This window comes from Salmo salar, chromosome 08 (assembly GCF_965601325.2).
Source record: "Salmo salar chromosome 08, fSalSal1, whole genome shotgun sequence".
NCBI lineage: Eukaryota > Metazoa > Chordata > Actinopteri > Salmoniformes > Salmonidae > Salmo > Salmo salar.
This window is the reverse complement of record NC_138298.1, coordinates 3372003-3395875: the sequence shown is the minus strand read 5'-3', so window position 1 is coordinate 3395875 and position 23873 is coordinate 3372003. Positions and strand designations below refer to the sequence as shown.

At 42.0% G+C, this 23873-nt stretch overlaps 54 non-coding genes across 54 annotated transcripts; all 54 read left to right on the top strand.

Moving 5' to 3' along the window:
* Positions 1-3: 3 nt before the first annotated feature.
* On the top strand, positions 4-122 carry LOC145856279 (5S ribosomal RNA). The gene has a single exon (XR_014377167.1). It is a non-coding gene; the product is annotated as a 5S ribosomal RNA (ribosomal RNA).
* A 409-nt stretch (positions 123-531) lies between these two features.
* On the top strand, positions 532-650 carry LOC145885776 (5S ribosomal RNA). Its single transcript, XR_014397360.1, has one exon. It is a non-coding gene; the product is annotated as a 5S ribosomal RNA (ribosomal RNA).
* A 139-nt stretch (positions 651-789) lies between these two features.
* On the top strand, positions 790-908 carry LOC145887085 (5S ribosomal RNA). Its single transcript, XR_014398672.1, has one exon. It is a non-coding gene; the product is annotated as a 5S ribosomal RNA (ribosomal RNA).
* A 409-nt stretch (positions 909-1317) lies between these two features.
* On the top strand, positions 1318-1436 carry LOC145884879 (5S ribosomal RNA). The gene has a single exon (XR_014396459.1). It is a non-coding gene; the product is annotated as a 5S ribosomal RNA (ribosomal RNA).
* A 139-nt stretch (positions 1437-1575) lies between these two features.
* Positions 1576-1694, top strand: LOC145856278 (5S ribosomal RNA). Its single transcript, XR_014377166.1, has one exon. It is a non-coding gene; the product is annotated as a 5S ribosomal RNA (ribosomal RNA).
* A 1072-nt stretch (positions 1695-2766) lies between these two features.
* Positions 2767-2885, top strand: LOC145856276 (5S ribosomal RNA). The gene has a single exon (XR_014377164.1). It is a non-coding gene; the product is annotated as a 5S ribosomal RNA (ribosomal RNA).
* Positions 2886-3294: 409 nt separating this feature from the next.
* Positions 3295-3413, top strand: LOC145884029 (5S ribosomal RNA). The gene has a single exon (XR_014395608.1). It is a non-coding gene; the product is annotated as a 5S ribosomal RNA (ribosomal RNA).
* A 139-nt stretch (positions 3414-3552) lies between these two features.
* Positions 3553-3671, top strand: LOC145887084 (5S ribosomal RNA). The gene has a single exon (XR_014398671.1). It is a non-coding gene; the product is annotated as a 5S ribosomal RNA (ribosomal RNA).
* A 409-nt stretch (positions 3672-4080) lies between these two features.
* On the top strand, positions 4081-4199 carry LOC145884877 (5S ribosomal RNA). Its single transcript, XR_014396457.1, has one exon. It is a non-coding gene; the product is annotated as a 5S ribosomal RNA (ribosomal RNA).
* Positions 4200-4338: 139 nt separating this feature from the next.
* On the top strand, positions 4339-4457 carry LOC145856275 (5S ribosomal RNA). The gene has a single exon (XR_014377163.1). It is a non-coding gene; the product is annotated as a 5S ribosomal RNA (ribosomal RNA).
* Positions 4458-5529: 1072 nt separating this feature from the next.
* Positions 5530-5648, top strand: LOC145884876 (5S ribosomal RNA). The gene has a single exon (XR_014396456.1). It is a non-coding gene; the product is annotated as a 5S ribosomal RNA (ribosomal RNA).
* Positions 5649-5787: 139 nt separating this feature from the next.
* LOC145856274 (5S ribosomal RNA) lies at positions 5788-5906 on the top strand. The gene has a single exon (XR_014377162.1). It is a non-coding gene; the product is annotated as a 5S ribosomal RNA (ribosomal RNA).
* A 409-nt stretch (positions 5907-6315) lies between these two features.
* LOC145856273 (5S ribosomal RNA) lies at positions 6316-6434 on the top strand. Its single transcript, XR_014377161.1, has one exon. It is a non-coding gene; the product is annotated as a 5S ribosomal RNA (ribosomal RNA).
* A 409-nt stretch (positions 6435-6843) lies between these two features.
* Positions 6844-6962, top strand: LOC145852508 (5S ribosomal RNA). Its single transcript, XR_014374364.1, has one exon. It is a non-coding gene; the product is annotated as a 5S ribosomal RNA (ribosomal RNA).
* Positions 6963-7101: 139 nt separating this feature from the next.
* On the top strand, positions 7102-7220 carry LOC145856272 (5S ribosomal RNA). The gene has a single exon (XR_014377160.1). It is a non-coding gene; the product is annotated as a 5S ribosomal RNA (ribosomal RNA).
* Positions 7221-7629: 409 nt separating this feature from the next.
* LOC145885803 (5S ribosomal RNA) lies at positions 7630-7748 on the top strand. Its single transcript, XR_014397386.1, has one exon. It is a non-coding gene; the product is annotated as a 5S ribosomal RNA (ribosomal RNA).
* A 139-nt stretch (positions 7749-7887) lies between these two features.
* Positions 7888-8006, top strand: LOC145856270 (5S ribosomal RNA). Its single transcript, XR_014377158.1, has one exon. It is a non-coding gene; the product is annotated as a 5S ribosomal RNA (ribosomal RNA).
* Positions 8007-8415: 409 nt separating this feature from the next.
* On the top strand, positions 8416-8534 carry LOC145885802 (5S ribosomal RNA). The gene has a single exon (XR_014397385.1). It is a non-coding gene; the product is annotated as a 5S ribosomal RNA (ribosomal RNA).
* Positions 8535-8673: 139 nt separating this feature from the next.
* Positions 8674-8792, top strand: LOC145856269 (5S ribosomal RNA). The gene has a single exon (XR_014377157.1). It is a non-coding gene; the product is annotated as a 5S ribosomal RNA (ribosomal RNA).
* A 409-nt stretch (positions 8793-9201) lies between these two features.
* On the top strand, positions 9202-9320 carry LOC145856268 (5S ribosomal RNA). Its single transcript, XR_014377156.1, has one exon. It is a non-coding gene; the product is annotated as a 5S ribosomal RNA (ribosomal RNA).
* A 139-nt stretch (positions 9321-9459) lies between these two features.
* On the top strand, positions 9460-9578 carry LOC145856267 (5S ribosomal RNA). Its single transcript, XR_014377155.1, has one exon. It is a non-coding gene; the product is annotated as a 5S ribosomal RNA (ribosomal RNA).
* A 409-nt stretch (positions 9579-9987) lies between these two features.
* LOC145887083 (5S ribosomal RNA) lies at positions 9988-10106 on the top strand. Its single transcript, XR_014398670.1, has one exon. It is a non-coding gene; the product is annotated as a 5S ribosomal RNA (ribosomal RNA).
* Positions 10107-10515: 409 nt separating this feature from the next.
* LOC145884875 (5S ribosomal RNA) lies at positions 10516-10634 on the top strand. Its single transcript, XR_014396455.1, has one exon. It is a non-coding gene; the product is annotated as a 5S ribosomal RNA (ribosomal RNA).
* Positions 10635-10773: 139 nt separating this feature from the next.
* Positions 10774-10892, top strand: LOC145856266 (5S ribosomal RNA). Its single transcript, XR_014377154.1, has one exon. It is a non-coding gene; the product is annotated as a 5S ribosomal RNA (ribosomal RNA).
* Positions 10893-11301: 409 nt separating this feature from the next.
* On the top strand, positions 11302-11420 carry LOC145856265 (5S ribosomal RNA). The gene has a single exon (XR_014377153.1). It is a non-coding gene; the product is annotated as a 5S ribosomal RNA (ribosomal RNA).
* A 409-nt stretch (positions 11421-11829) lies between these two features.
* On the top strand, positions 11830-11948 carry LOC145852507 (5S ribosomal RNA). Its single transcript, XR_014374363.1, has one exon. It is a non-coding gene; the product is annotated as a 5S ribosomal RNA (ribosomal RNA).
* Positions 11949-12087: 139 nt separating this feature from the next.
* LOC145856264 (5S ribosomal RNA) lies at positions 12088-12206 on the top strand. Its single transcript, XR_014377152.1, has one exon. It is a non-coding gene; the product is annotated as a 5S ribosomal RNA (ribosomal RNA).
* Positions 12207-12615: 409 nt separating this feature from the next.
* LOC145885801 (5S ribosomal RNA) lies at positions 12616-12734 on the top strand. Its single transcript, XR_014397384.1, has one exon. It is a non-coding gene; the product is annotated as a 5S ribosomal RNA (ribosomal RNA).
* A 139-nt stretch (positions 12735-12873) lies between these two features.
* On the top strand, positions 12874-12992 carry LOC145856263 (5S ribosomal RNA). The gene has a single exon (XR_014377151.1). It is a non-coding gene; the product is annotated as a 5S ribosomal RNA (ribosomal RNA).
* Positions 12993-13401: 409 nt separating this feature from the next.
* Positions 13402-13520, top strand: LOC145885800 (5S ribosomal RNA). Its single transcript, XR_014397383.1, has one exon. It is a non-coding gene; the product is annotated as a 5S ribosomal RNA (ribosomal RNA).
* A 139-nt stretch (positions 13521-13659) lies between these two features.
* On the top strand, positions 13660-13778 carry LOC145856262 (5S ribosomal RNA). Its single transcript, XR_014377150.1, has one exon. It is a non-coding gene; the product is annotated as a 5S ribosomal RNA (ribosomal RNA).
* A 409-nt stretch (positions 13779-14187) lies between these two features.
* LOC145856261 (5S ribosomal RNA) lies at positions 14188-14306 on the top strand. Its single transcript, XR_014377149.1, has one exon. It is a non-coding gene; the product is annotated as a 5S ribosomal RNA (ribosomal RNA).
* Positions 14307-14715: 409 nt separating this feature from the next.
* LOC145856259 (5S ribosomal RNA) lies at positions 14716-14834 on the top strand. Its single transcript, XR_014377147.1, has one exon. It is a non-coding gene; the product is annotated as a 5S ribosomal RNA (ribosomal RNA).
* Positions 14835-14973: 139 nt separating this feature from the next.
* LOC145856258 (5S ribosomal RNA) lies at positions 14974-15092 on the top strand. Its single transcript, XR_014377146.1, has one exon. It is a non-coding gene; the product is annotated as a 5S ribosomal RNA (ribosomal RNA).
* Positions 15093-15501: 409 nt separating this feature from the next.
* LOC145856257 (5S ribosomal RNA) lies at positions 15502-15620 on the top strand. The gene has a single exon (XR_014377145.1). It is a non-coding gene; the product is annotated as a 5S ribosomal RNA (ribosomal RNA).
* Positions 15621-16029: 409 nt separating this feature from the next.
* Positions 16030-16148, top strand: LOC145856256 (5S ribosomal RNA). The gene has a single exon (XR_014377144.1). It is a non-coding gene; the product is annotated as a 5S ribosomal RNA (ribosomal RNA).
* A 409-nt stretch (positions 16149-16557) lies between these two features.
* LOC145856255 (5S ribosomal RNA) lies at positions 16558-16676 on the top strand. Its single transcript, XR_014377143.1, has one exon. It is a non-coding gene; the product is annotated as a 5S ribosomal RNA (ribosomal RNA).
* A 139-nt stretch (positions 16677-16815) lies between these two features.
* Positions 16816-16934, top strand: LOC145856254 (5S ribosomal RNA). The gene has a single exon (XR_014377142.1). It is a non-coding gene; the product is annotated as a 5S ribosomal RNA (ribosomal RNA).
* Positions 16935-17343: 409 nt separating this feature from the next.
* On the top strand, positions 17344-17462 carry LOC145885374 (5S ribosomal RNA). The gene has a single exon (XR_014396955.1). It is a non-coding gene; the product is annotated as a 5S ribosomal RNA (ribosomal RNA).
* A 409-nt stretch (positions 17463-17871) lies between these two features.
* LOC145856253 (5S ribosomal RNA) lies at positions 17872-17990 on the top strand. The gene has a single exon (XR_014377141.1). It is a non-coding gene; the product is annotated as a 5S ribosomal RNA (ribosomal RNA).
* Positions 17991-18129: 139 nt separating this feature from the next.
* Positions 18130-18248, top strand: LOC145856252 (5S ribosomal RNA). The gene has a single exon (XR_014377140.1). It is a non-coding gene; the product is annotated as a 5S ribosomal RNA (ribosomal RNA).
* A 409-nt stretch (positions 18249-18657) lies between these two features.
* On the top strand, positions 18658-18776 carry LOC145885373 (5S ribosomal RNA). The gene has a single exon (XR_014396954.1). It is a non-coding gene; the product is annotated as a 5S ribosomal RNA (ribosomal RNA).
* A 409-nt stretch (positions 18777-19185) lies between these two features.
* Positions 19186-19304, top strand: LOC145856251 (5S ribosomal RNA). The gene has a single exon (XR_014377139.1). It is a non-coding gene; the product is annotated as a 5S ribosomal RNA (ribosomal RNA).
* Positions 19305-19713: 409 nt separating this feature from the next.
* On the top strand, positions 19714-19832 carry LOC145856250 (5S ribosomal RNA). The gene has a single exon (XR_014377138.1). It is a non-coding gene; the product is annotated as a 5S ribosomal RNA (ribosomal RNA).
* Positions 19833-19971: 139 nt separating this feature from the next.
* On the top strand, positions 19972-20090 carry LOC145856248 (5S ribosomal RNA). Its single transcript, XR_014377136.1, has one exon. It is a non-coding gene; the product is annotated as a 5S ribosomal RNA (ribosomal RNA).
* Positions 20091-20499: 409 nt separating this feature from the next.
* LOC145856247 (5S ribosomal RNA) lies at positions 20500-20618 on the top strand. Its single transcript, XR_014377135.1, has one exon. It is a non-coding gene; the product is annotated as a 5S ribosomal RNA (ribosomal RNA).
* A 139-nt stretch (positions 20619-20757) lies between these two features.
* Positions 20758-20876, top strand: LOC145881797 (5S ribosomal RNA). Its single transcript, XR_014393367.1, has one exon. It is a non-coding gene; the product is annotated as a 5S ribosomal RNA (ribosomal RNA).
* A 409-nt stretch (positions 20877-21285) lies between these two features.
* Positions 21286-21404, top strand: LOC145856246 (5S ribosomal RNA). The gene has a single exon (XR_014377134.1). It is a non-coding gene; the product is annotated as a 5S ribosomal RNA (ribosomal RNA).
* A 139-nt stretch (positions 21405-21543) lies between these two features.
* LOC145856245 (5S ribosomal RNA) lies at positions 21544-21662 on the top strand. The gene has a single exon (XR_014377133.1). It is a non-coding gene; the product is annotated as a 5S ribosomal RNA (ribosomal RNA).
* A 409-nt stretch (positions 21663-22071) lies between these two features.
* Positions 22072-22190, top strand: LOC145881587 (5S ribosomal RNA). The gene has a single exon (XR_014393160.1). It is a non-coding gene; the product is annotated as a 5S ribosomal RNA (ribosomal RNA).
* A 139-nt stretch (positions 22191-22329) lies between these two features.
* Positions 22330-22448, top strand: LOC145856244 (5S ribosomal RNA). Its single transcript, XR_014377132.1, has one exon. It is a non-coding gene; the product is annotated as a 5S ribosomal RNA (ribosomal RNA).
* Positions 22449-22857: 409 nt separating this feature from the next.
* LOC145856243 (5S ribosomal RNA) lies at positions 22858-22976 on the top strand. Its single transcript, XR_014377131.1, has one exon. It is a non-coding gene; the product is annotated as a 5S ribosomal RNA (ribosomal RNA).
* Positions 22977-23115: 139 nt separating this feature from the next.
* Positions 23116-23234, top strand: LOC145856242 (5S ribosomal RNA). The gene has a single exon (XR_014377130.1). It is a non-coding gene; the product is annotated as a 5S ribosomal RNA (ribosomal RNA).
* Positions 23235-23643: 409 nt separating this feature from the next.
* On the top strand, positions 23644-23762 carry LOC145856241 (5S ribosomal RNA). Its single transcript, XR_014377129.1, has one exon. It is a non-coding gene; the product is annotated as a 5S ribosomal RNA (ribosomal RNA).
* Positions 23763-23873: the final 111 nt, after the last annotated feature.

The following is a 23873-nucleotide window of genomic DNA, read 5'->3' as shown; positions in this document are numbered from 1 at the left end:
CTCGCTTACGGCCATACCAGCCTGGGTACGCCCGATCTCGTCTGATCTCGGAAGCTAAGCAGGGTCGGGCCTGGTTAGTACTTGGATGGGAGACCGCCTGGGAATACCAGGTGCTGTAAGCATTTTGTCCACGAGGGTGTGCCCCTGCACTATTTCATCAGCAACACTGCCTTGTAGTAAGCATTTAATGATGAATTGACTAAATGCAGCTTCCTGCCTTTTTAATAGGATCAAATTTCCTTGTGTTTTCAATTAGCATCTGCCTTGTATTTATAAGACAAACAAGAATATTGTTGCTGAATGCAGCTTGTGTGTGCTTTGTGCTCCTTTGCCCTGTTCAAATGATGAAAGGAAATAAAGTTTGTATTTTATCCAACTACCTGTGCTAAAAAGTGATGGGAACAGTGTTTGTAATTTCTTCTACTTTTTCAGTGACACAAAGTTCAAGCTGCTTATCTAATTGGTGAAAATGCAATGTCTGTTTATCACACTCACTTTGACTATATATGTTGTAGCAAGAGATTGTTTCTCGCTTACGGCCATACCAGCCTGGGTACGCCCGATCTCGTCTGATCTCGGAAGCTAGGCAGGGTCGGGCCTGGTTAGTACTTGGATGGGAGACCGCCTGGGAATACCAGGTGCTGTAAGCATTTTGTCCACGAGGGTGTGCTCTTGCACTATTTCATCAGCAACACTGCCTTGTATTAAGCATTTAATGATGAATTGACTAAATGTCTGTTTTATCAGACTCACTTTGACTATATATGTTGTAGCAAGAGATTGTTTCTCGCTTACGGCCATACCAGCCTGGGTACGCCCGATCTCGTCTGATCTCGGATGCTAAGCAGGGTCGGGCCTGGTTAGTACTTGGATGGGAGACCGCCTGGGAATACTAGGTGCTGTAAGCATTTTGTCCACGAGGGTGTGCCCCTGCACTATTTCATCAGCAACACTGCCTTGTAGTAAGCATTTAATGATGAATTGACTAAATGCAGCTTCCTGCCTTTTTAATAGGATCAAATTTCCTTGTGTTTTCAATTAGCATCTGCCTTGTATTTATAAGACAAACAAGAATATTGTTGCTGAATGCAGCTTGTGTGTGCTTTGTGCTCCTTTGCCCTGTACAAATGATGAAAGGAAATAAAGTTTGTATTTTATCCAACTACCTGTGCTAAAAAGTGATGGGAACAGTGTTTGTAATTTCTTCTACTTTTTCAGTGACACAAAGTTCAAGCTGCTTATCTAATTGGTGAAAATGCAATGTCTGTTTATCACACTCACTTTGACTATATATGTTGTAGCAAGAGATTGTTTCTCGCTTACGGCCATACCAGCCTGGGTACGCCCGATCTCGTCTGATCTCGGAAGCTAAGCAGGGTCGGTCCTGGTTAGTACTTGGATGGGAGACCGCCTGGGAATACCAGGTGCTGTAAGCATTTTGTCCACGAGGGTGTGCTCTTGCACTATTTCATCAGCAACACTGCCTTGTATTAAGCATTTAATGATGAATTGACTAAATGTCTGTTTTATCAAACTCACTTTGACTATATATGTTGTAGCAAGAGATTGTTTCTCGCTTACGGCCATACCAGCCTGGGTACGCCCGATCTCGTCTGATCTCGGAAGCTAAGCAGGGTCGGGCCTGGTTAGTACTTGGATGGGAGACCGCCTGGGAATACCAGGTGCTGTAAGCATATAGTGCCCCTGCACTATTTCATCAGCAATATTTTATTTTATATATAAATGCTTCCGCTCAGTGTTTGAGATCAATTGACACCCTTTACCATGGCACTTTGAGATTTATTTTTAATTGCAAAACCCTTACGCACCACTGCACTTTGTATACCAGGGTTGGCTGGCCTTCTCTAGTCACTCGTAGGCTCAGTCACTGGTATACTTTTATTTACAAAGCCATTTTGGGTTTACTACCTTTTTATTTGGGCATTTTTATTGTTCAGAAATGTGGTGGGTACTCTCTTCGTTCGAGGGACTTTATCTTGCTAACTGTTCCAAATGTCCGAACTGAATTTGGTAAAAGGGCTTTTATGTACTCTGCGCCATCGTCTTGGAATGCCTTACAAAATACTTTTAAACTGGAAGAACTTGTCCCGATTGGTATTTTTAAATCACTGATGAATGATCTTGAGACTGATTCCCTGACCTGTCAATGTTTTTAATTTGCTGTTTTTGATTTTGTTATATTCTTTGTTAATTTTATGGTTTTTACTAGATTACTTGTAGTTTTTCATGTTGTTTGTCTAATTTTTGTAATGACTTGGCGCTGCCTATCTTGGCCAGGACGCTCTTGAAAAAGAGATTTTAAATCTCAATGAGCCTTTCCTGGTTAAATAAAGGTTTAAAAAAAAAAATAATAAAAAAAAAAAAAAAAAAAAAAAAAACACTGCCTTGTAGTAAGCATTTAATGATGAATTGACTAAATGCAGCTTCCTGCCTTTTTAATAGGATCAAATTTCCTTGTGTTTTCAATTAGCATCTGCCTTGTATTTATAAGACAAACAAGAATATTGTTGCTGAATGCAGCTTGTGTGTGCTTTGTGCTCCTTTGCCCTGTTCAAATGATGAAAGGAAATAAAGTTTGTATTTTATCCAACTACCTGTGCTAAAAAGTGATGGGAACAGTGTTTGTAATTTCTTCTACTTTTTCAGTGACACAAAGTTCAAGCTGCTTATCTAATTGGTGAAAATGCAATGTCTGTTTATCACACTCACTTTGACTATATATGTTGTAGCAAGAGATTGTTTCTCGCTTACGGCCATACCAGCCTGGGTACGCCCGATCTCGTCTGATCTCGGAAGCTAAGCAGGGTCGGGCCTGGTTAGTACTTGGATGGGAGACCGCCTGGGAATACCAGGTGCTGTAAGCATTTTGTCCACGAGGGTGTGCCCCTGCACTATTTCATCAGCAACACTGCCTTGTAGTAAGCATTTAATGATGAATTGACTAAATGCAGCTTCCTGCCTTTTTAATAGGATCAAATTTCCTTGTGTTTTCAATTAGCATCTGCCTTGTATTTATAAGACAAACAAGAATATTGTTGCTGAATGCAGCTTGTGTGTGCTTTGTGCTCCTTTGCCCTGTTCAAATGATGAAAGGAAATAAAGTTTGTATTTTATCCAACTACCTGTGCTAAAAAGTGATGGGAACAGTGTTTGTAATTTCTTCTACTTTTTCAGTGACACAAAGTTCAAGCTGCTTATCTAATTGGTGAAAATGCAATGTCTGTTTATCACACTCACTTTGACTATATATGTTGTAGCAAGAGATTGTTTCTCGCTTACGGCCATACCAGCCTGGGTACGCCCGATCTCGTCTGATCTCGGAAGCTAAGCAGGGTCGGGCCTGGTTAGTACTTGGATGGGAGACCGCCTGGGAATACTAGGTGCTGTAAGCATTTTGTCCACGAGGGTGTGCCCCTGCACTATTTCATCAGCAACACTGCCTTGTATTAAGCATTTAATGATGAATTGACTAAATGTCTGTTTTATCAGACTCACTTTGACTATATATGTTGTAGCAAGAGATTGTTTCTCGCTTACGGCCATACCAGCCTGGGTACGCCCGATCTCGTCTGATCTCGGATGCTAAGCAGGGTCGGGCCTGGTTAGTACTTGGATGGGAGACCGCCTGGGAATACTAGGTGCTGTAAGCATTTTGTCCACGAGGGTGTGCCCCTGCACTATTTCATCAGCAACACTGCCTTGTAGTAAGCATTTAATGATGAATTGACTAAATGCAGCTTCCTGCCTTTTTAATAGGATCAAATTTCCTTGTGTTTTCAATTAGCATCTGCCTTGTATTTATAAGACAAACAAGAATATTGTTGCTGAATGCAGCTTGTGTGTGCTTTGTGCTCCTTTGCCCTGTACAAATGATGAAAGGAAATAAAGTTTGTATTTTATCCAACTACCTGTGCTAAAAAGTGATGGGAACAGTGTTTGTAATTTCTTCTACTTTTTCAGTGACACAAAGTTCAAGCTGCTTATCTAATTGGTGAAAATGCAATGTCTGTTTATCACACTCACTTTGACTATATATGTTGTAGCAAGAGATTGTTTCTCGCTTACGGCCATACCAGCCTGGGTACGCCCGATCTCGTCTGATCTCGGAAGCTAAGCAGGGTCGGTCCTGGTTAGTACTTGGATGGGAGACCGCCTGGGAATACCAGGTGCTGTAAGCATTTTGTCCACGAGGGTGTGCTCTTGCACTATTTCATCAGCAACACTGCCTTGTATTAAGCATTTAATGATGAATTGACTAAATGTCTGTTTTATCAAACTCACTTTGACTATATATGTTGTAGCAAGAGATTGTTTCTCGCTTACGGCCATACCAGCCTGGGTACGCCCGATCTCGTCTGATCTCGGAAGCTAAGCAGGGTCGGGCCTGGTTAGTACTTGGATGGGAGACCGCCTGGGAATACCAGGTGCTGTAAGCATATAGTGCCCCTGCACTATTTCATCAGCAATATTTTATTTTATATATAAATGCTTCCGCTCAGTGTTTGAGATCAATTGACACCCTTTACCATGGCACTTTGAGATTTATTTTAAATTGCAAAACCCTTACGCACCACTGCACTTTGTATACCAGGGTTGGCTGGCCTTCTCTAGTCACTCGTAGGCTCAGTCACTGGTATACTTTTATTTACAAAGCCATTTTGGGTTTACTACCTTTTTATTTGGGCATTTTTATTGTTCAGAAATGTGGTGGGTACTCTCTTCGTTCGAGGGACTTTATCTTGCTAACTGTTCCAAATGTCCGAACTGAATTTGGTAAAAGGGCTTTTATGTACTCTGCGCCATCGTCTTGGAATGCCTTACAAAATACTTTTAAACTGGAAGAACTTGTCCCGATTGGTATTTTTAAATCACTGATGAATGATCTTGAGACTGATTCCCTGACCTGTCAATGTTTTTAATTTGCTGTTTTTGATTTTGTTATATTCTTTGTTAATTTTATGGTTTTTACTAGATTACTTGTAGTTTTTCATGTTGTTTGTCTAATTTTTGTAATGACTTGGCGCTGCCTATCTTGGCCAGGACGCTCTTGAAAAAGAGAATTTAAATCTCAATGAGCCTTTCCTGGTTAAATAAAGGTTTAAAAAAAAAAAAAAAAAAAAAAAAAAAAAAAAAAAAAAAAACACTGCCTTGTAGTAAGCATTTAATGATGAATTGACTAAATGCAGCTTCCTGCCTTTTTAATAGGATCAAATTTCCTTGTGTTTTCAATTAGCATCTGCCTTGTATTTATAAGACAAACAAGAATATTGTTGCTGAATGCAGCTTATGTGTGCTTTGTGCTCCTTTGCCCTGTACAAATGATGAAAGGAAATAAAGTTTGTATTTTATCCAACTACCTGTGCTAAAAAGTGATGGGAACAGTGTTTGTAATTTCTTCTACTTTTTCAGTGACACAAAGTTCAAGCTGCTTATCTAATTGGTGAAAATGCAATGTCTGTTTATCACACTCACTTTGACTATATATGTTGTAGCAAGAGATTGTTTCTCGCTTACGGCCATACCAGCCTGGGTACGCCCGATCTCGTCTGATCTCGGAAGCTAAGCAGGGTCGGTCCTGGTTAGTACTTGGATGGGAGACCGCCTGGGAATACCAGGTGCTGTAAGCATTTTGTCCACGAGGGTGTGCTCTTGCACTATTTCATCAGCAACACTGCCTTGTATTAAGCATTTAATGATGAATTGACTAAATGTCTGTTTTATCAAACTCACTTTGACTATATATGTTGTAGCAAGAGATTGTTTCTCGCTTACGGCCATACCAGCCTGGGTACGCCCGATCTCGTCTGATCTCGGAAGCTAAGCAGGGTCGGGCCTGGTTAGTACTTGGATGGGAGACCGCCTGGGAATACCAGGTGCTGTAAGCATTTTGTCCACGAGGGTGTGCCCCTGCACTATTTCATCAGCAACACTGCCTTGTAGTAAGCATTTAATGATGAATTGACTAAATGCAGCTTCCTGCCTTTTTAATAGGATCAAATTTCCTTGTGTTTTCAATTAGCATCTGCCTTGTATTTATAAGACAAACAAGAATATTGTTGCTGAATGCAGCTTGTGTGTGCTTTGTGCTCCTTTGCCCTGTTCAAATGATGAAAGGAAATAAAGTTTGTATTTTATCCAACTACCTGTGCTAAAAAGTGATGGGAACAGTGTTTGTAATTTCTTCTACTTTTTCAGTGACACAAAGTTCAAGCTGCTTATCTAATTGGTGAAAATGCAATGTCTGTTTATCACACTCACTTTGACTATATATGTTGTAGCAAGAGATTGTTTCTCGCTTACGGCCATACCAGCCTGGGTACGCCCGATCTCGTCTGATCTCGGAAGCTAAGCAGGGTCGGGCCTGGTTAGTACTTGGATGGGAGACCGCCTGGGAATACCAGGTGCTGTAAGCATTTTGTCCACGAGGGTGTGCCCCTGCACTATTTCATCAGCAACACTGCCTTGTAGTAAGCATTTAATGATGAATTGACTAAATGCAGCTTCCTGCCTTTTTAATAGGATCAAATTTCCTTGTGTTTTCAATTAGCATCTGCCTTGTATTTATAAGACAAACAAGAATATTGTTGCTGAATGCAGCTTGTGTGTGCTTTGTGCTCCTTTGCCCTGTTCAAATGATGAAAGGAAATAAAGTTTGTATTTTATCCAACTACCTGTGCTAAAAAGTGATGGGAACAGTGTTTGTAATTTCTTCTACTTTTTCAGTGACACAAAGTTCAAGCTGCTTATCTAATTGGTGAAAATGCAATGTCTGTTTATCACACTCACTTTGACTATATATGTTGTAGCAAGAGATTGTTTCTCGCTTACGCCCATACCAGCCTGGGTACGCCCGATCTCGTCTGATCTCGGAAGCTAAGCAGGGTCGGGCCTCGTTAGTACTTGGATGGGAGACCGCCTGGGAATACCAGGTGCTGTAAGCATTTTGTCCACGAGGGTGTGCTCTTGCACTATTTCATCAGCAACACTGCCTTGTATTAAGCATTTAATGATGAATTGACTAAATGTCTGTTTTATCAGACTCACTTTGACTATATATGTTGTAGCAAGAGATTGTTTCTCGCTTACGGCCATACCAGCCTGGGTACGCCCGATCTCGTCTGATCTCGGAAGCTAAGCAGGGTCGGGCCTGGTTAGTACTTGGATGGGAGACCGCCTGGGAATACCAGGTGCTGTAAGCATTTTGTCCACGAGGGTGTGCCCCTGCACTATTTCATCAGCAACACTGCCTTGTAGTAAGCATTTAATGATGAATTGACTAAATGCAGCTTCCTGCCTTTTTAATAGGATCAAATTTCCTTGTGTTTTCAATTAGCATCTGCCTTGTATTTATAAGACAAACAAGAATATTGTTGCTGAATGCAGCTTGTGTGTGCTTTGTGCTCCTTTGCCCTGTTCAAATGATGAAAGGAAATAAAGTTTGTATTTTATCCAACTACCTGTGCTAAAAAGTGATGGGAACAGTGTTTGTAATTTCTTCTACTTTTTCAGTGACACAAAGTTCAAGCTGCTTATCTAATTGGTGAAAATGCAATGTCTGTTTATCACACTCACTTTGACTATATATGTTGTAGCAAGAGATTGTTTCTCGCTTACGCCCATACCAGCCTGGGTACGCCCGATCTCGTCTGATCTCGGAAGCTAAGCAGGGTCGGGCCTGGTTAGTACTTGGATGGGAGACCGCCTGGGAATACCAGGTGCTGTAAGCATTTTGTCCACGAGGGTGTGCTCTTGCACTATTTCATCAGCAACACTGCCTTGTATTAAGCATTTAATGATGAATTGACTAAATGTCTGTTTTATCAGACTCACTTTGACTATATATGTTGTAGCAAGAGATTGTTTCTCGCTTACGGCCATACCAGCCTGGGTACGCCCGATCTCGTCTGATCTCGGAAGCTAAGCAGGGTCGGGCCTGGTTAGTACTTGGATGGGAGACCGCCTGGGAATACCAGGTGCTGTAAGCATTTTGTCCACGAGGGTGTGCCCCTGCACTATTTCATCAGCAACACTGCCTTGTAGTAAGCATTTAATGATGAATTGACTAAATGCAGCTTCCTGCCTTTTTAATAGGATCAAATTTCCTTGTGTTTTCAATTAGCATCTGCCTTGTATTTATAAGACAAACAAGAATATTGTTGCTGAATGCAGCTTGTGTGTGCTTTGTGCTCCTTTGCCCTGTTCAAATGATGAAAGGAAATAAAGTTTGTATTTTATCCAACTACCTGTGCTAAAAAGTGATGGGAACAGTGTTTGTAATTTCTTCTACTTTTTCAGTGACACAAAGTTCAAGCTGCTTATCTAATTGGTGAAAATGCAATGTCTGTTTATCACACTCACTTTGACTATATATGTTGTAGCAAGAGATTGTTTCTCGCTTACGCCCATACCAGCCTGGGTACGCCCGATCTCGTCTGATCTCGGAAGCTAAGCAGGGTCGGGCCTGGTTAGTACTTGGATGGGAGACCGCCTGGGAATACCAGGTGCTGTAAGCATTTTGTCCACGAGGGTGTGCTCTTGCACTATTTCATCAGCAACACTGCCTTGTATTAAGCATTTAATGATGAATTGACTAAATGTCTGTTTTATCAGACTCACTTTGACTATATATGTTGTAGCAAGAGATTGTTTCTCGCTTACGGCCATACCAGCCTGGGTACGCCCGATCTCGTCTGATCTCGGAAGCTAAGCAGGGTCGGGCCTGGTTAGTACTTGGATGGGAGACCGCCTGGGAATACCAGGTGCTGTAAGCATTTTGTCCACGAGGGTGTGCCCCTGCACTATTTCATCAGCAACACTGCCTTGTAGTAAGCATTTAATGATGAATTGACTAAATGCAGCTTCCTGCCTTTTTAATAGGATCAAATTTCCTTGTGTTTTCAATTAGCATCTGCCTTGTATTTATAAGACAAACAAGAATATTGTTGCTGAATGCAGCTTGTGTGTGCTTTGTGCTCCTTTGCCCTGTTCAAATGATGAAAGGAAATAAAGTTTGTATTTTATCCAACTACCTGTGCTAAAAAGTGATGGGAACAGTGTTTGTAATTTCTTCTACTTTTTCAGTGACACAAAGTTCAAGCTGCTTATCTAATTGGTGAAAATGCAATGTCTGTTTATCACACTCACTTTGACTATATATGTTGTAGCAAGAGATTGTTTCTCGCTTACGGCCATACCAGCCTGGGTACGCCCGATCTCGTCTGATCTCGGAAGCTAAGCAGGGTCGGGCCTGGTTAGTACTTGGATGGGAGACCGCCTGGGAATACCAGGTGCTGTAAGCATTTTGTCCACGAGGGTGTGCTCTTGCACTATTTCATCAGCAACACTGCCTTGTATTAAGCATTTAATGATGAATTGACTAAATGTCTGTTTTATCAGACTCACTTTGACTATATATGTTGTAGCAAGAGATTGTTTCTCGCTTACGGCCATACCAGCCTGGGTACGCCCGATCTCGTCTGATCTCGGAAGCTAAGCAGGGTCGGGCCTGGTTAGTACTTGGATGGGAGACCGCCTGGGAATACCAGGTGCTGTAAGCATTTTGTCCACGAGGGTGTGCCCCTGCACTATTTCATCAGCAACACTGCCTTGTAGTAAGCATTTAATGATGAATTGACTAAATGCAGCTTCCTGCCTTTTTAATAGGATCAAATTTCCTTGTGTTTTCAATTAGCATCTGCCTTGTATTTATAAGACAAACAAGAATATTGTTGCTGAATGCAGCTTGTGTGTGCTTTGTGCTCCTTTGCCCTGTTCAAATGATGAAAGGAAATAAAGTTTGTATTTTATCCAACTACCTGTGCTAAAAAGTGATGGGAACAGTGTTTGTAATTTCTTCTACTTTTTCAGTGACACAAAGTTCAAGCTGCTTATCTAATTGGTGAAAATGCAATGTCTGTTTATCACACTCACTTTGACTATATATGTTGTAGCAAGAGATTGTTTCTCGCTTACGGCCATACCAGCCTGGGTACGCCCGATCTCGTCTGATCTCGGATGCTAAGCAGGGTCGGGCCTGGTTAGTACTTGGATGGGAGACCGCCTGGGAATACTAGGTGCTGTAAGCATTTTGTCCACGAGGGTGTGCCCCTGCACTATTTCATCAGCAACACTGCCTTGTAGTAAGCATTTAATGATGAATTGACTAAATGCAGCTTCCTGCCTTTTTAATAGGATCAAATTTCCTTGTGTTTTCAATTAGCATCTGCCTTGTATTTATAAGACAAACAAGAATATTGTTGCTGAATGCAGCTTATGTGTGCTTTGTGCTCCTTTGCCCTGTACAAATGATGAAAGGAAATAAAGTTTGTATTTTATCCAACTACCTGTGCTAAAAAGTGATGGGAACAGTGTTTGTAATTTCTTCTACTTTTTCAGTGACACAAAGTTCAAGCTGCTTATCTAATTGGTGAAAATGCAATGTCTGTTTATCACACTCACTTTGACTATATATGTTGTAGCAAGAGATTGTTTCTCGCTTACGGCCATACCAGCCTGGGTACGCCCGATCTCGTCTGATCTCGGAAGCTAAGCAGGGTCGGTCCTGGTTAGTACTTGGATGGGAGACCGCCTGGGAATACCAGGTGCTGTAAGCATTTTGTCCACGAGGGTGTGCTCTTGCACTATTTCATCAGCAACACTGCCTTGTATTAAGCATTTAATGATGAATTGACTAAATGTCTGTTTTATCAAACTCACTTTGACTATATATGTTGTAGCAAGAGATTGTTTCTCGCTTACGGCCATACCAGCCTGGGTACGCCCGATCTCGTCTGATCTCGGAAGCTAAGCAGGGTCGGGCCTGGTTAGTACTTGGATGGGAGACCGCCTGGGAATACCAGGTGCTGTAAGCATTTTGTCCACGAGGGTGTGCCCCTGCACTATTTCATCAGCAACACTGCCTTGTAGTAAGCATTTAATGATGAATTGACTAAATGCAGCTTCCTGCCTTTTTAATAGGATCAAATTTCCTTGTGTTTTCAATTAGCATCTGCCTTGTATTTATAAGACAAACAAGAATATTGTTGCTGAATGCAGCTTGTGTGTGCTTTGTGCTCCTTTGCCCTGTTCAAATGATGAAAGGAAATAAAGTTTGTATTTTATCCAACTACCTGTGCTAAAAAGTGATGGGAACAGTGTTTGTAATTTCTTCTACTTTTTCAGTGACACAAAGTTCAAGCTGCTTATCTAATTGGTGAAAATGCAATGTCTGTTTATCACACTCACTTTGACTATATATGTTGTAGCAAGAGATTGTTTCTCGCTTACGGCCATACCAGCCTGGGTACGCCCGATCTCGTCTGATCTCGGAAGCTAAGCAGGGTCGGGCCTGGTTAGTACTTGGATGGGAGACCGCCTGGGAATACCAGGTGCTGTAAGCATTTTGTCCACGAGGGTGTGCCCCTGCACTATTTCATCAGCAACACTGCCTTGTAGTAAGCATTTAATGATGAATTGACTAAATGCAGCTTCCTGCCTTTTTAATAGGATCAAATTTCCTTGTGTTTTCAATTAGCATCTGCCTTGTATTTATAAGACAAACAAGAATATTGTTGCTGAATGCAGCTTGTGTGTGCTTTGTGCTCCTTTGCCCTGTTCAAATGATGAAAGGAAATAAAGTTTGTATTTTATCCAACTACCTGTGCTAAAAAGTGATGGGAACAGTGTTTGTAATTTCTTCTACTTTTTCAGTGACACAAAGTTCAAGCTGCTTATCTAATTGGTGAAAATGCAATGTCTGTTTATCACACTCACTTTGACTATATATGTTGTAGCAAGAGATTGTTTCTCGCTTACGCCCATACCAGCCTGGGTACGCCCGATCTCGTCTGATCTCGGAAGCTAAGCAGGGTCGGGCCTCGTTAGTACTTGGATGGGAGACCGCCTGGGAATACCAGGTGCTGTAAGCATTTTGTCCACGAGGGTGTGCTCTTGCACTATTTCATCAGCAACACTGCCTTGTATTAAGCATTTAATGATGAATTGACTAAATGTCTGTTTTATCAGACTCACTTTGACTATATATGTTGTAGCAAGAGATTGTTTCTCGCTTACGGCCATACCAGCCTGGGTACGCCCGATCTCGTCTGATCTCGGAAGCTAAGCAGGGTCGGGCCTGGTTAGTACTTGGATGGGAGACCGCCTGGGAATACCAGGTGCTGTAAGCATTTTGTCCACGAGGGTGTGCCCCTGCACTATTTCATCAGCAACACTGCCTTGTAGTAAGCATTTAATGATGAATTGACTAAATGCAGCTTCCTGCCTTTTTAATAGGATCAAATTTCCTTGTGTTTTCAATTAGCATCTGCCTTGTATTTATAAGACAAACAAGAATATTGTTGCTGAATGCAGCTTGTGTGTGCTTTGTGCTCCTTTGCCCTGTTCAAATGATGAAAGGAAATAAAGTTTGTATTTTATCCAACTACCTGTGCTAAAAAGTGATGGGAACAGTGTTTGTAATTTCTTCTACTTTTTCAGTGACACAAAGTTCAAGCTGCTTATCTAATTGGTGAAAATGCAATGTCTGTTTATCACACTCACTTTGACTATATATGTTGTAGCAAGAGATTGTTTCTCGCTTACGCCCATACCAGCCTGGGTACGCCCGATCTCGTCTGATCTCGGAAGCTAAGCAGGGTCGGGCCTGGTTAGTACTTGGATGGGAGACCGCCTGGGAATACCAGGTGCTGTAAGCATTTTGTCCACGAGGGTGTGCTCTTGCACTATTTCATCAGCAACACTGCCTTGTATTAAGCATTTAATGATGAATTGACTAAATGTCTGTTTTATCAGACTCACTTTGACTATATATGTTGTAGCAAGAGATTGTTTCTCGCTTACGGCCATACCAGCCTGGGTACGCCCGATCTCGTCTGATCTCGGAAGCTAAGCAGGGTCGGGCCTGGTTAGTACTTGGATGGGAGACCGCCTGGGAATACCAGGTGCTGTAAGCATTTTGTCCACGAGGGTGTGCCCCTGCACTATTTCATCAGCAACACTGCCTTGTAGTAAGCATTTAATGATGAATTGACTAAATGCAGCTTCCTGCCTTTTTAATAGGATCAAATTTCCTTGTGTTTTCAATTAGCATCTGCCTTGTATTTATAAGACAAACAAGAATATTGTTGCTGAATGCAGCTTGTGTGTGCTTTGTGCTCCTTTGCCCTGTTCAAATGATGAAAGGAAATAAAGTTTGTATTTTATCCAACTACCTGTGCTAAAAAGTGATGGGAACAGTGTTTGTAATTTCTTCTACTTTTTCAGTGACACAAAGTTCAAGCTGCTTATCTAATTGGTGAAAATGCAATGTCTGTTTATCACACTCACTTTGACTATATATGTTGTAGCAAGAGATTGTTTCTCGCTTACGCCCATACCAGCCTGGGTACGCCCGATCTCGTCTGATCTCGGAAGCTAAGCAGGGTCGGGCCTGGTTAGTACTTGGATGGGAGACCGCCTGGGAATACCAGGTGCTGTAAGCATTTTGTCCACGAGGGTGTGCTCTTGCACTATTTCATCAGCAACACTGCCTTGTATTAAGCATTTAATGATGAATTGACTAAATGTCTGTTTTATCAGACTCACTTTGACTATATATGTTGTAGCAAGAGATTGTTTCTCGCTTACGGCCATACCAGCCTGGGTACGCCCGATCTCGTCTGATCTCGGAAGCTAAGCAGGGTCGGGCCTGGTTAGTACTTGGATGGGAGACCGCCTGGGAATACCAGGTGCTGTAAGCATTTTGTCCACGAGGGTGTGCCCCTGCACTATTTCATCAGCAACACTGCCTTGTAGTAAGCATTTAATGATGAATTGACTAAATGCAGCTTCCTGCCTTTTTAATAGGATCAAATTTCCTTGTGTTTTCAATTAGCATCTGCCTTGTATTTATAAGACAAACAAGAATATTGTTGCTGAATGCAGCTTGTGTGTGCTTTGTGCTCCTTTGCCCTGTTCAAATGATGAAAGGAAATAAAGTTTGTATTTTATCCAACTACCTGTGCTAAAAAGTGATGGGAACAGTGTTTGTAATTTCTTCTACTTTTTCAGTGACACAAAGTTCAAGCTGCTTATCTAATTGGTGAAAATGCAATGTCTGTTTATCACACTCACTTTGACTATATATGTTGTAGCAAGAGATTGTTTCTCGCTTACGGCCATACCAGCCTGGGTACGCCCGATCTCGTCTGATCTCGGAAGCTAAGCAGGGTCGGGCCTGGTTAGTACTTGGATGGGAGACCGCCTGGGAATACCAGGTGCTGTAAGCATTTTGTCCACGAGGGTGTGCCCCTGCACTATTTCATCAGCAACACTGCCTTGTAGTAAGCATTTAATGATGAATTGACTAAATGCAGCTTCCTGCCTTTTTAATAGGATCAAATTTCCTTGTGTTTTCAATTAGCATCTGCCTTGTATTTATAAGACAAACAAGAATATTGTTGCTGAATGCAGCTTGTGTGTGCTTTGTGCTCCTTTGCCCTGTTCAAATGATGAAAGGAAATAAAGTTTGTATTTTATCCAACTACCTGTGCTAAAAAGTGATGGGAACAGTGTTTGTAATTTCTTCTACTTTTTCAGTGACACAAAGTTCAAGCTGCTTATCTAATTGGTGAAAATGCAATGTCTGTTTATCACACTCACTTTGACTATATATGTTGTAGCAAGAGATTGTTTCTCGCTTACGGCCATACCAGCCTGGGTACGCCCGATCTCGTCTGATCTCGGAAGCTAAGCAGGGTCGGGCCTGGTTAGTACTTGGATGGGAGACCGCCTGGGAATACCAGGTGCTGTAAGCATTTTGTCCACGAGGGTGTGCTCTTGCACTATTTCATCAGCAACACTGCCTTGTATTAAGCATTTAATGATGAATTGACTAAATGTCTGTTTTATCAGACTCACTTTGACTATATATGTTGTAGCAAGAGATTGTTTCTCGCTTACGGCCATACCAGCCTGGGTACGCCCGATCTCGTCTGATCTCGGAAGCTAAGCAGGGTCGGGCCTGGTTAGTACTTGGATGGGAGACCGCCTGGGAATACCAGGTGCTGTAAGCATTTTGTCCACGAGGGTGTGCCCCTGCACTATTTCATCAGCAACACTGCCTTGTAGTAAGCATTTAATGATGAATTGACTAAATGCAGCTTCCTGCCTTTTTAATAGGATCAAATTTCCTTGTGTTTTCAATTAGCATCTGCCTTGTATTTATAAGACAAACAAGAATATTGTTGCTGAATGCAGCTTGTGTGTGCTTTGTGCTCCTTTGCCCTGTTCAAATGATGAAAGGAAATAAAGTTTGTATTTTATCCAACTACCTGTGCTAAAAAGTGATGGGAACAGTGTTTGTAATTTCTTCTACTTTTTCAGTGACACAAAGTTCAAGCTGCTTATCTAATTGGTGAAAATGCAATGTCTGTTTATCACACTCACTTTGACTATATATGTTGTAGCAAGAGATTGTTTCTCGCTTACGGCCATACCAGCCTGGGTACGCCCGATCTCGTCTGATCTCGGAAGCTAAGCAGGGTCGGGCCTGGTTAGTACTTGGATGGGAGACCGCCTGGGAATACCAGGTGCTGTAAGCATTTTGTCCACGAGGGTGTGCCCCTGCACTATTTCATCAGCAACACTGCCTTGTAGTAAGCATTTAATGATGAATTGACTAAATGCAGCTTCCTGCCTTTTTAATAGGATCAAATTTCCTTGTGTTTTCAATTAGCATCTGCCTTGTATTTATAAGACAAACAAGAATATTGTTGCTGAATGCAGCTTGTGTGTGCTTTGTGCTCCTTTGCCCTGTTCAAATGATGAAAGGAAATAAAGTTTGTATTTTATCCAACTACCTGTGGTAAAAAGTGATGGGAACAGTGTTTGTAATTTCTTCTACTTTTTCAGTGACACAAAGTTCAAGCTGCTTATCTAATTGGTGAAAATGCAATGTCTGTTTATCACACTCACTTTGACTATATATGTTGTAGCAAGAGATTGTTTCTCGCTTACGGCCATACCAGCCTGGGTACGCCCGATCTCGTCTGATCTCGGAAGCTAAGCAGGGTCGGGCCTGGTTAGTACTTGGATGGGAGACCGCCTGGGAATACCAGGTGCTGTAAGCATTTTGTCCACGAGGGTGTGCCCCTGCACTATTTCATCAGCAACACTGCCTTGTAGTAAGCATTTAATGATGAATTGACTAAATGCAGCTTCCTGCCTTTTTAATAGGATCAAATTTCCTTGTGTTTTCAATTAGCATCTGCCTTGTATTTATAAGACAAACAAGAATATTGTTGCTGAATGCAGCTTGTGTGTGCTTTGTGCTCCTTTGCCCTGTTCAAATGATGAAAGGAAATAAAGTTTGTATTTTATCCAACTACCTGTGCTAAAAAGTGATGGGAACAGTGTTTGTAATTTCTTCTACTTTTTCAGTGACACAAAGTTCAAGCTGCTTATCTAATTGGTGAAAATGCAATGTCTGTTTATCACACTCACTTTGACTATATATGTTGTAGCAAGAGATTGTTTCTCGCTTACGGCCATACCAGCCTGGGTACGCCCGATCTCGTCTGATCTCGGAAGCTAAGCAGGGTCGGGCCTGGTTAGTACTTGGATGGGAGACCGCCTGGGAATACCAGGTGCTGTAAGCATTTTGTCCACGAGGGTGTGCTCTTGCACTATTTCATCAGCAACACTGCCTTGTATTAAGCATTTAATGATGAATTGACTAAATCTCTGTTTTATCAGACTCACTTTGACTATATATGTTGTAGCAAGAGATTGTTTCTCGCTTACGGCCATACCAGCCTGGGTACGCCCGATCTCGTCTGATCTCGGAAGCTAAGCAGGGTCGGGCCTGGTTAGTACTTGGATGGGAGACCGCCTGGGAATACCAGGTGCTGTAAGCATTTTGTCCACGAGGGTGTGCCCCTGCACTATTTCATCAGCAACACTGCCTTGTAGTAAGCATTTAATGATGAATTGACTAAATGCAGCTTCCTGCCTTTTTAATAGGATCAAATTTCCTTGTGTTTTCAATTAGCATCTGCCTTGTATTTATAAGACAAACAAGAATATTGTTGCTGAATGCAGCTTGTGTGTGCTTTGTGCTCCTTTGCCCTGTTCAAATGATGAAAGGAAATAAAGTTTGTATTTTATCCAACTACCTGTGCTAAAAAGTGATGGGAACAGTGTTTGTAATTTCTTCTACTTTTTCAGTGACACAAAGTTCAAGCTGCTTATCTAATTGGTGAAAATGCAATGTCTGTTTATCACACTCACTTTGACTATATATGTTGTAGCAAGAGATTGGTTCTCGCTTACGGCCATACCAGCCTGGGTACGCCCGATCTCGTCTGATCTCGGAAGCTAAGCAGGGTCAGGCCTGGTTAGTACTTGGATGGGAGACCGCCTGGGAATACCAGGTGCTGTAAGCATTTTGTCCACGAGGGTGTGCCCCTGCACTATTTCATCAGCAACACTGCCTTGTAGTAAGCATTTAATGATGAATTGACTAAATGCAGCTTCCTGCCTTTTTAATAGGATCAAATTTCCTTGTGTTTTCAATTAGCATCTGCCTTGTATTTATAAGACAAACAAGAATATTGTTGCTGAATGCAGCTTGTGTGTGCTTTGTGCTCCTTTGCCCTGTTCAAATGATGAAAGGAAATAAAGTTTGTATTTTATCCAACTACCTGTGCTAAAAAGTGATGGGAACAGTGTTTGTAATTTCTTCTACTTTTTCAGTGACACAAAGTTCAAGCTGCTTATCTAATTGGTGAAAATGCAATGTCTGTTTATCACACTCACTTTGACTATATATGTTGTAGCAAGAGATTGTTTCTCGCTTACGGCCATACCAGCCTGGGTACGCCCGATCTCGTCTGATCTCGGAAGCTAAGCAGGGTCGGGCCTGGTTAGTACTTGGATGGGAGACCGCCTGGGAATACCAGGTGCTGTAAGCATTTTGTCCACGAGGGTGTGCTCTTGCACTATTTCATCAGCAACACTGCCTTGTATTAAGCATTTAATGATGAATTGACTAAATGTCTGTTTTATCAGACTCACTTTGACTATATATGTTGTAGCAAGAGATTGTTTCTCGCTTACGGCCATACCAGCCTGGGTACGCCCGATCTCGTCTGATCTCGGAAGCTAAGCAGGGTCGGGCCTGGTTAGTACTTGGATGGGAGACCGCCTGGGAATACCAGGTGCTGTAAGCATTTTGTCCACGAGGGTGTGCCCCTGCACTATTTCATCAGCAACACTGCCTTGTAGTAAGCATTTAATGATGAATTGACTAAATGCAGCTTCCTGCCTTTTTAATAGGATCAAATTTCCTTGTGTTTTCAATTAGCATCTGCCTTGTATTTATAAGACAAACAAGAATATTGTTGCTGAATGCAGCTTGTGTGTGCTTTGTGCTCCTTTGCCCTGTTCAAATGATGAAAGGAAATAAAGTTTGTATTTTATCCAACTACCTGTGCTAAAAAGTGATGGGAACAGTGTTTGTAATTTCTTCTACTTTTTCAGTGACACAAAGTTCAAGCTGCTTATCTAATTGGTGAAAATGCAATGTCTGTTTATCACACTCACTTTGACTATATATGTTGTAGCAAGAGATTGGTTCTCGCTTACGGCCATACCAGCCTGGGTACGCCCGATCTCGTCTGATCTCGGAAGCTAAGCAGGGTCAGGCCTGGTTAGTACTTGGATGGGAGACCGCCTGGGAATACCAGGTGCTGTAAGCATTTTGTCCACGAGGGTGTGCCCCTGCACTATTTCATCAGCAACACTGCCTTGTAGTAAGCATTTAATGATGAATTGACTAAATGCAGCTTCCTGCCTTTTTAATAGGATCAAATTTCCTTGTGTTTTCAATTAGCATCTGCCTTGTATTTATAAGACAAACAAGAATATTGTTGCTGAATGCAGCTTGTGTGTGCTTTGTGCTCCTTTGCCCTGTTCAAATGATGAAAGGAAATAAAGTTTGTATTTTATCCAACTACCTGTGGTAAAAAGTGATGGGAACAGTGTTTGTAATTTCTTCTACTTTTTCAGTGACACAAAGTTCAAGCTGCTTATCTAATTGGTGAAAATGCAATGTCTGTTTATCACACTCACTTTGACTATATATGTTGTAGCAAGAGATTGTTTCTCGCTTACGGCCATACCAGCCTGGGTACGCCCGATCTCGTCTGATCTCGGAAGCTAAGCAGGGTCGGGCCTGGTTAGTACTTGGATGGGAGACCGCCTGGGAATACCAGGTGCTGTAAGCATTTTGTCCACGAGGGTGTGCCCCTGCACTATTTCATCAGCAACACTGCCTTGTAGTAAGCATTTAATGATGAATTGACTAAATGCAGCTTCCTGCCTTTTTAATAGGATCAAATTTCCTTGTGTTTTCAATTAGCATCTGCCTTGTATTTATAAGACAAACAAGAATATTGTTGCTGAATGCAGCTTGTGTGTGCTTTGTGCTCCTTTGCCCTGTTCAAATGATGAAAGGAAATAAAGTTTGTATTTTATCCAACTACCTGTGCTAAAAAGTGATGGGAACAGTGTTTGTAATTTCTTCTACTTTTTCAGTGACACAAAGTTCAAGCTGCTTATCTAATTGGTGAAAATGCAATGTCTGTTTATCACACTCACTTTGACTATATATGTTGTAGCAAGAGATTGTTTCTCGCTTACGGCCATACCAGCCTGGGTACGCCCGATCTCGTCTGATCTCGGAAGCTAAGCAGGGTCGGGCCTGGTTAGTACTTGGATGGGAGACCGCCTGGGAATACCAGGTGCTGTAAGCATTTTGTCCACGAGGGTGTGCTCTTGCACTATTTCATCAGCAACACTGCCTTGTATTAAGCATTTAATGATGAATTGACTAAATGTCTGTTTTATCAGACTCACTTTGACTATATATGTTGTAGCAAGAGATTGTTTCTCGCTTACGGCCATACCAGCCTGGGTACGCCCGATCTCGTCTGATCTCGGAAGCTAAGCAGGGTCGGGCCTGGTTAGTACTTGGATGGGAGACCGCCTGGGAATACCAGGTGCTGTAAGCATTTTGTCCACGAGGGTGTGCCCCTGCACTATTTCATCAGCAACACTGCCTTGTAGTAAGCATTTAATGATGAATTGACTAAATGCAGCTTCCTGCCTTTTTAATAGGATCAAATTTCCTTGTGTTTTCAATTAGCATCTGCCTTGTATTTATAAGACAAACAAGAATATTGTTGCTGAATGCAGCTTGTGTGTGCTTTGTGCTCCTTTGCCCTGTTCAAATGATGAAAGGAAATAAAGTTTGTATTTTATCCAACTACCTGTGGTAAAAAGTGATGGGAACAGTGTTTGTAATTTCTTCTACTTTTTCAGTGACACAAAGTTCAAGCTGCTTATCTAATTGGTGAAAATGCAATGTCTGTTTATCACACTCACTTTGACTATATATGTTGTAGCAAGAGATTGTTTCTCGCTTACGGCCATACCAGCCTGGGTACGCCCGATCTCGTCTGATCTCGGAAGCTAAGCAGGGTCGGGCCTGGTTAGTACTTGGATGGGAGACCGCCTGGGAATACCAGGTGCTGTAAGCATTTTGTCCACGAGGGTGTGCTCTTGCACTATTTCATCAGCAACACTGCCTTGTATTAAGCATTTAATGATGAATTGACTAAATGTCTGTTTTATCAGACTCACTTTGACTATATATGTTGTAGCAAGAGATTGTTTCTCGCTTACGGCCATACCAGCCTGGGTACCCCCGATCTCGTCTGATCTCGGAAGCTAAGCAGGGTCGGGCCTGGTTAGTACTTGGATGGGAGACCGCCTGGGAATACCAGGTGCTGTAAGCATTTTGTCCACGAGGGTGTGCCCCTGCACTATTTCATCAGCAACACTGCCTTGTAGTAAGCATTTAATGATGAATTGACTAAATGCAGCTTCCTGCCTTTTTAATAGGATCAAATTTCCTTGTGTTTTCAATTAGCATCTGCCTTGTATTTATAAGACAAACAAGAATATTGTTGCTGAATGCAGCTTGTGTGTGCTTTGTGCTCCTTTGCCCTGTTCAAATGATGAAAGGAAATAAAGTTTGTATTTTATCCAACTACCTGTGCTAAAAAGTGATGGGAACAGTGTTTGTAATTTCTTCTACTTTTTCAGTGACACAAAGTTCAAGCTGCTTATCTAATTGGTGAAAATGCAATGTCTGTTTATCACACTCACTTTGACTATATATGTTGTAGCAAGAGATTGTTTCTCGCTTACGGCCATACCAGCCTGGGTACGCCCGATCTCGTCTGATCTCGGAAGCTAAGCAGGGTCGGGCCTGGTTAGTACTTGGATGGGAGACCGCCTGGGAATACCAGGTGCTGTAAGCATTTTGTCCACGAGGGTGTGCTCTTGCACTATTTCATCAGCAACACTGCCTTGTATTAAGCATTTAATGATGAATTGACTAAATGTCTGTTTTATCAGACTCACTTTGACTATATATGTTGTAGCAAGAGATTGTTTCTCGCTTACGGCCATACCAGCCTGGGTACGCCCGATCTCGTCTGATCTCGGAAGCTAAGCAGGGTCGGGCCTGGTTAGTACTTGGATGGGAGACCGCCTGGGAATACCAGGTGCTGTAAGCATTTTGTCCACGAGGGTGTGCCCCTGCACTATTTCATCAGCAACACTGCCTTGTAGTAAGCATTTAATGATGAATTGACTAAATGCAGCTTCCTGCCTTTTTAATAGGATCAAATTTCCTTGTGTTTTCAATTAGCATCTGCCTTGTATTTATAAGACAAACAAGAATATTGTTGCTGAATGCAGCTTGTGTGTGCTTTGTGCTCCTTTGCCCTGTTCAAATGATGAAAGGAAATAAAGTTTGTATTTTATCCAACTACCTGTGGTAAAAAGTGATGGGAACAGTGTTTGTAATTTCTTCTACTTTTTCAGTGACACAAAGTTCAAGCTGCTTATCTAATTGGTGAAAATGCAATGTCTGTTTATCACACTCACTTTGACTATATATGTTGTAGCAAGAGATTGTTTCTCGCTTACGGCCATACCAGCCTGGGTACGCCCGATCTCGTCTGATCTCGGAAGCTAAGCAGGGTAGGGCCTGGTTAGTACTTGGATGGGAGACCGCCTGGGAATACCAGGTGCTGTAAGCATTTTGTCCACGAGGGTGTGCTCTTGCACTATTTCATCAGCAACACTGCCTTGTATTAAGCATTTAATGATGAATTGACTAAATGTCTGTTTTATCAGACTCACTTTGACTATATATGTTGTAGCAAGAGATTGTTTCTCGCTTACGGCCATACCAGCCTGGGTACGCCCGATCTCGTCTGATCTCGGAAGCTAAGCAGGGTCGGGCCTGGTTAGTACTTGGATGGGAGACCGCCTGGGAATACCAGGTGCTGTAAGCATTTTGTCCACGAGGGTGTGCCCCTGCACTATTTCATCAGCAACACTGCCTTGTAGTAAGCATTTAATGATGAATTGACTAAATGCAGCTTCCTGCCTTTTTAATAGGATCAAATTTCCTTGTGTTTTCAATTAGCATCTGCCTTGTATTTATAAGACAAACAAGAATATTGTTGCTGAATGCAGCTTGTGTGTGCTTTGTGCTCCTTTGCCCTGTTCAAATGATGAAAGGAAATAAAGTTTGTATTTTATCCAACTACCTGTGCTAAAAAGTGATGGGAACAGTGTTTGTAATTTCTTCTACTTTTTCAGTGACACAAAGTTCAAGCTGCTTATCTAATTGGTGAAAATGCAATGTCTGTTTATCACACTCACTTTGACTATATATGTTGTAGCAAGAGATTGTTTCTCGCTTACGGCCATACCAGCCTGGGTACGCCCGATCTCGTCTGATCTCGGAAGCTAAGCAGGGTCGGGCCTGGTTAGTACTTGGATGGGAGACCGCCTGGGAATACCAGGTGCTGTAAGCATTTTGTCCACGAGGGTGTGCTCTTGCACTATTTCATCAGCAACACTGCCTTGTATTAAGCATTTAATGATGAATTGACTAAATGTCTGTTTTATCAGACTCACTTTGACTATATATGTTGTAGCAAGAGATTGTTTCTCGCTTACGGCCATACCAGCCTGGGTACGCCCGATCTCGTCTGATCTCGGAAGCTAAGCAGGGTCGGGCCTGGTTAGTACTTGGATGGGAGACCGCCTGGGAATACCAGGTGCTGTAAGCATTTTGTCCACGAGGGTGTGCCCCTGCACTATTTCATCAGCAACACTGCCTTGTAGTAAGCATTTAATGATGAATTGACTAAATGCAGCTTCCTGCCTTTTTAATAGGATCAAATTTCCTTGTGTTTTCAATTAGCATCTGCCTTGTATTTATAAGACAAACAAGAATATTGTTGCTGAATGCAGCTTGTGTGTGCTTTGTGCTCCTTTGCCCTGTTCAAATGATGAAAGGAAATAAAGTTTGTATTTTATCCAACTACCTGTGCTAAAAAGTGATGGGAACAGTGTTTGTAATTTCTTCTACTTTTTCAGTGACACAAAGTTCAAGCTGCTTATCTAATTGGTGAAAATGCAATGTCTGTTTATCACACTCACTTTGACTATATATGTTGTAGCAAGAGATTGTTTCTCGCTTACGGCCATACCAGCCTGGGTACGCCCGATCTCGTCTGATCTCGGAAGCTAAGCAGGGTCGGGCCTGGTTAGTACTTGGATGGGAGACCGCCTGGGAATACCAGGTGCTGTAAGCATTTTGTCCACGAGGGTGTGCTCTTGCACTATTTCATCAGCAACACTGCCTTGTATTAAGCATTTAATGATGAATTGACTAAATGTCTGTTTTATCAGACTCACTTTGACTA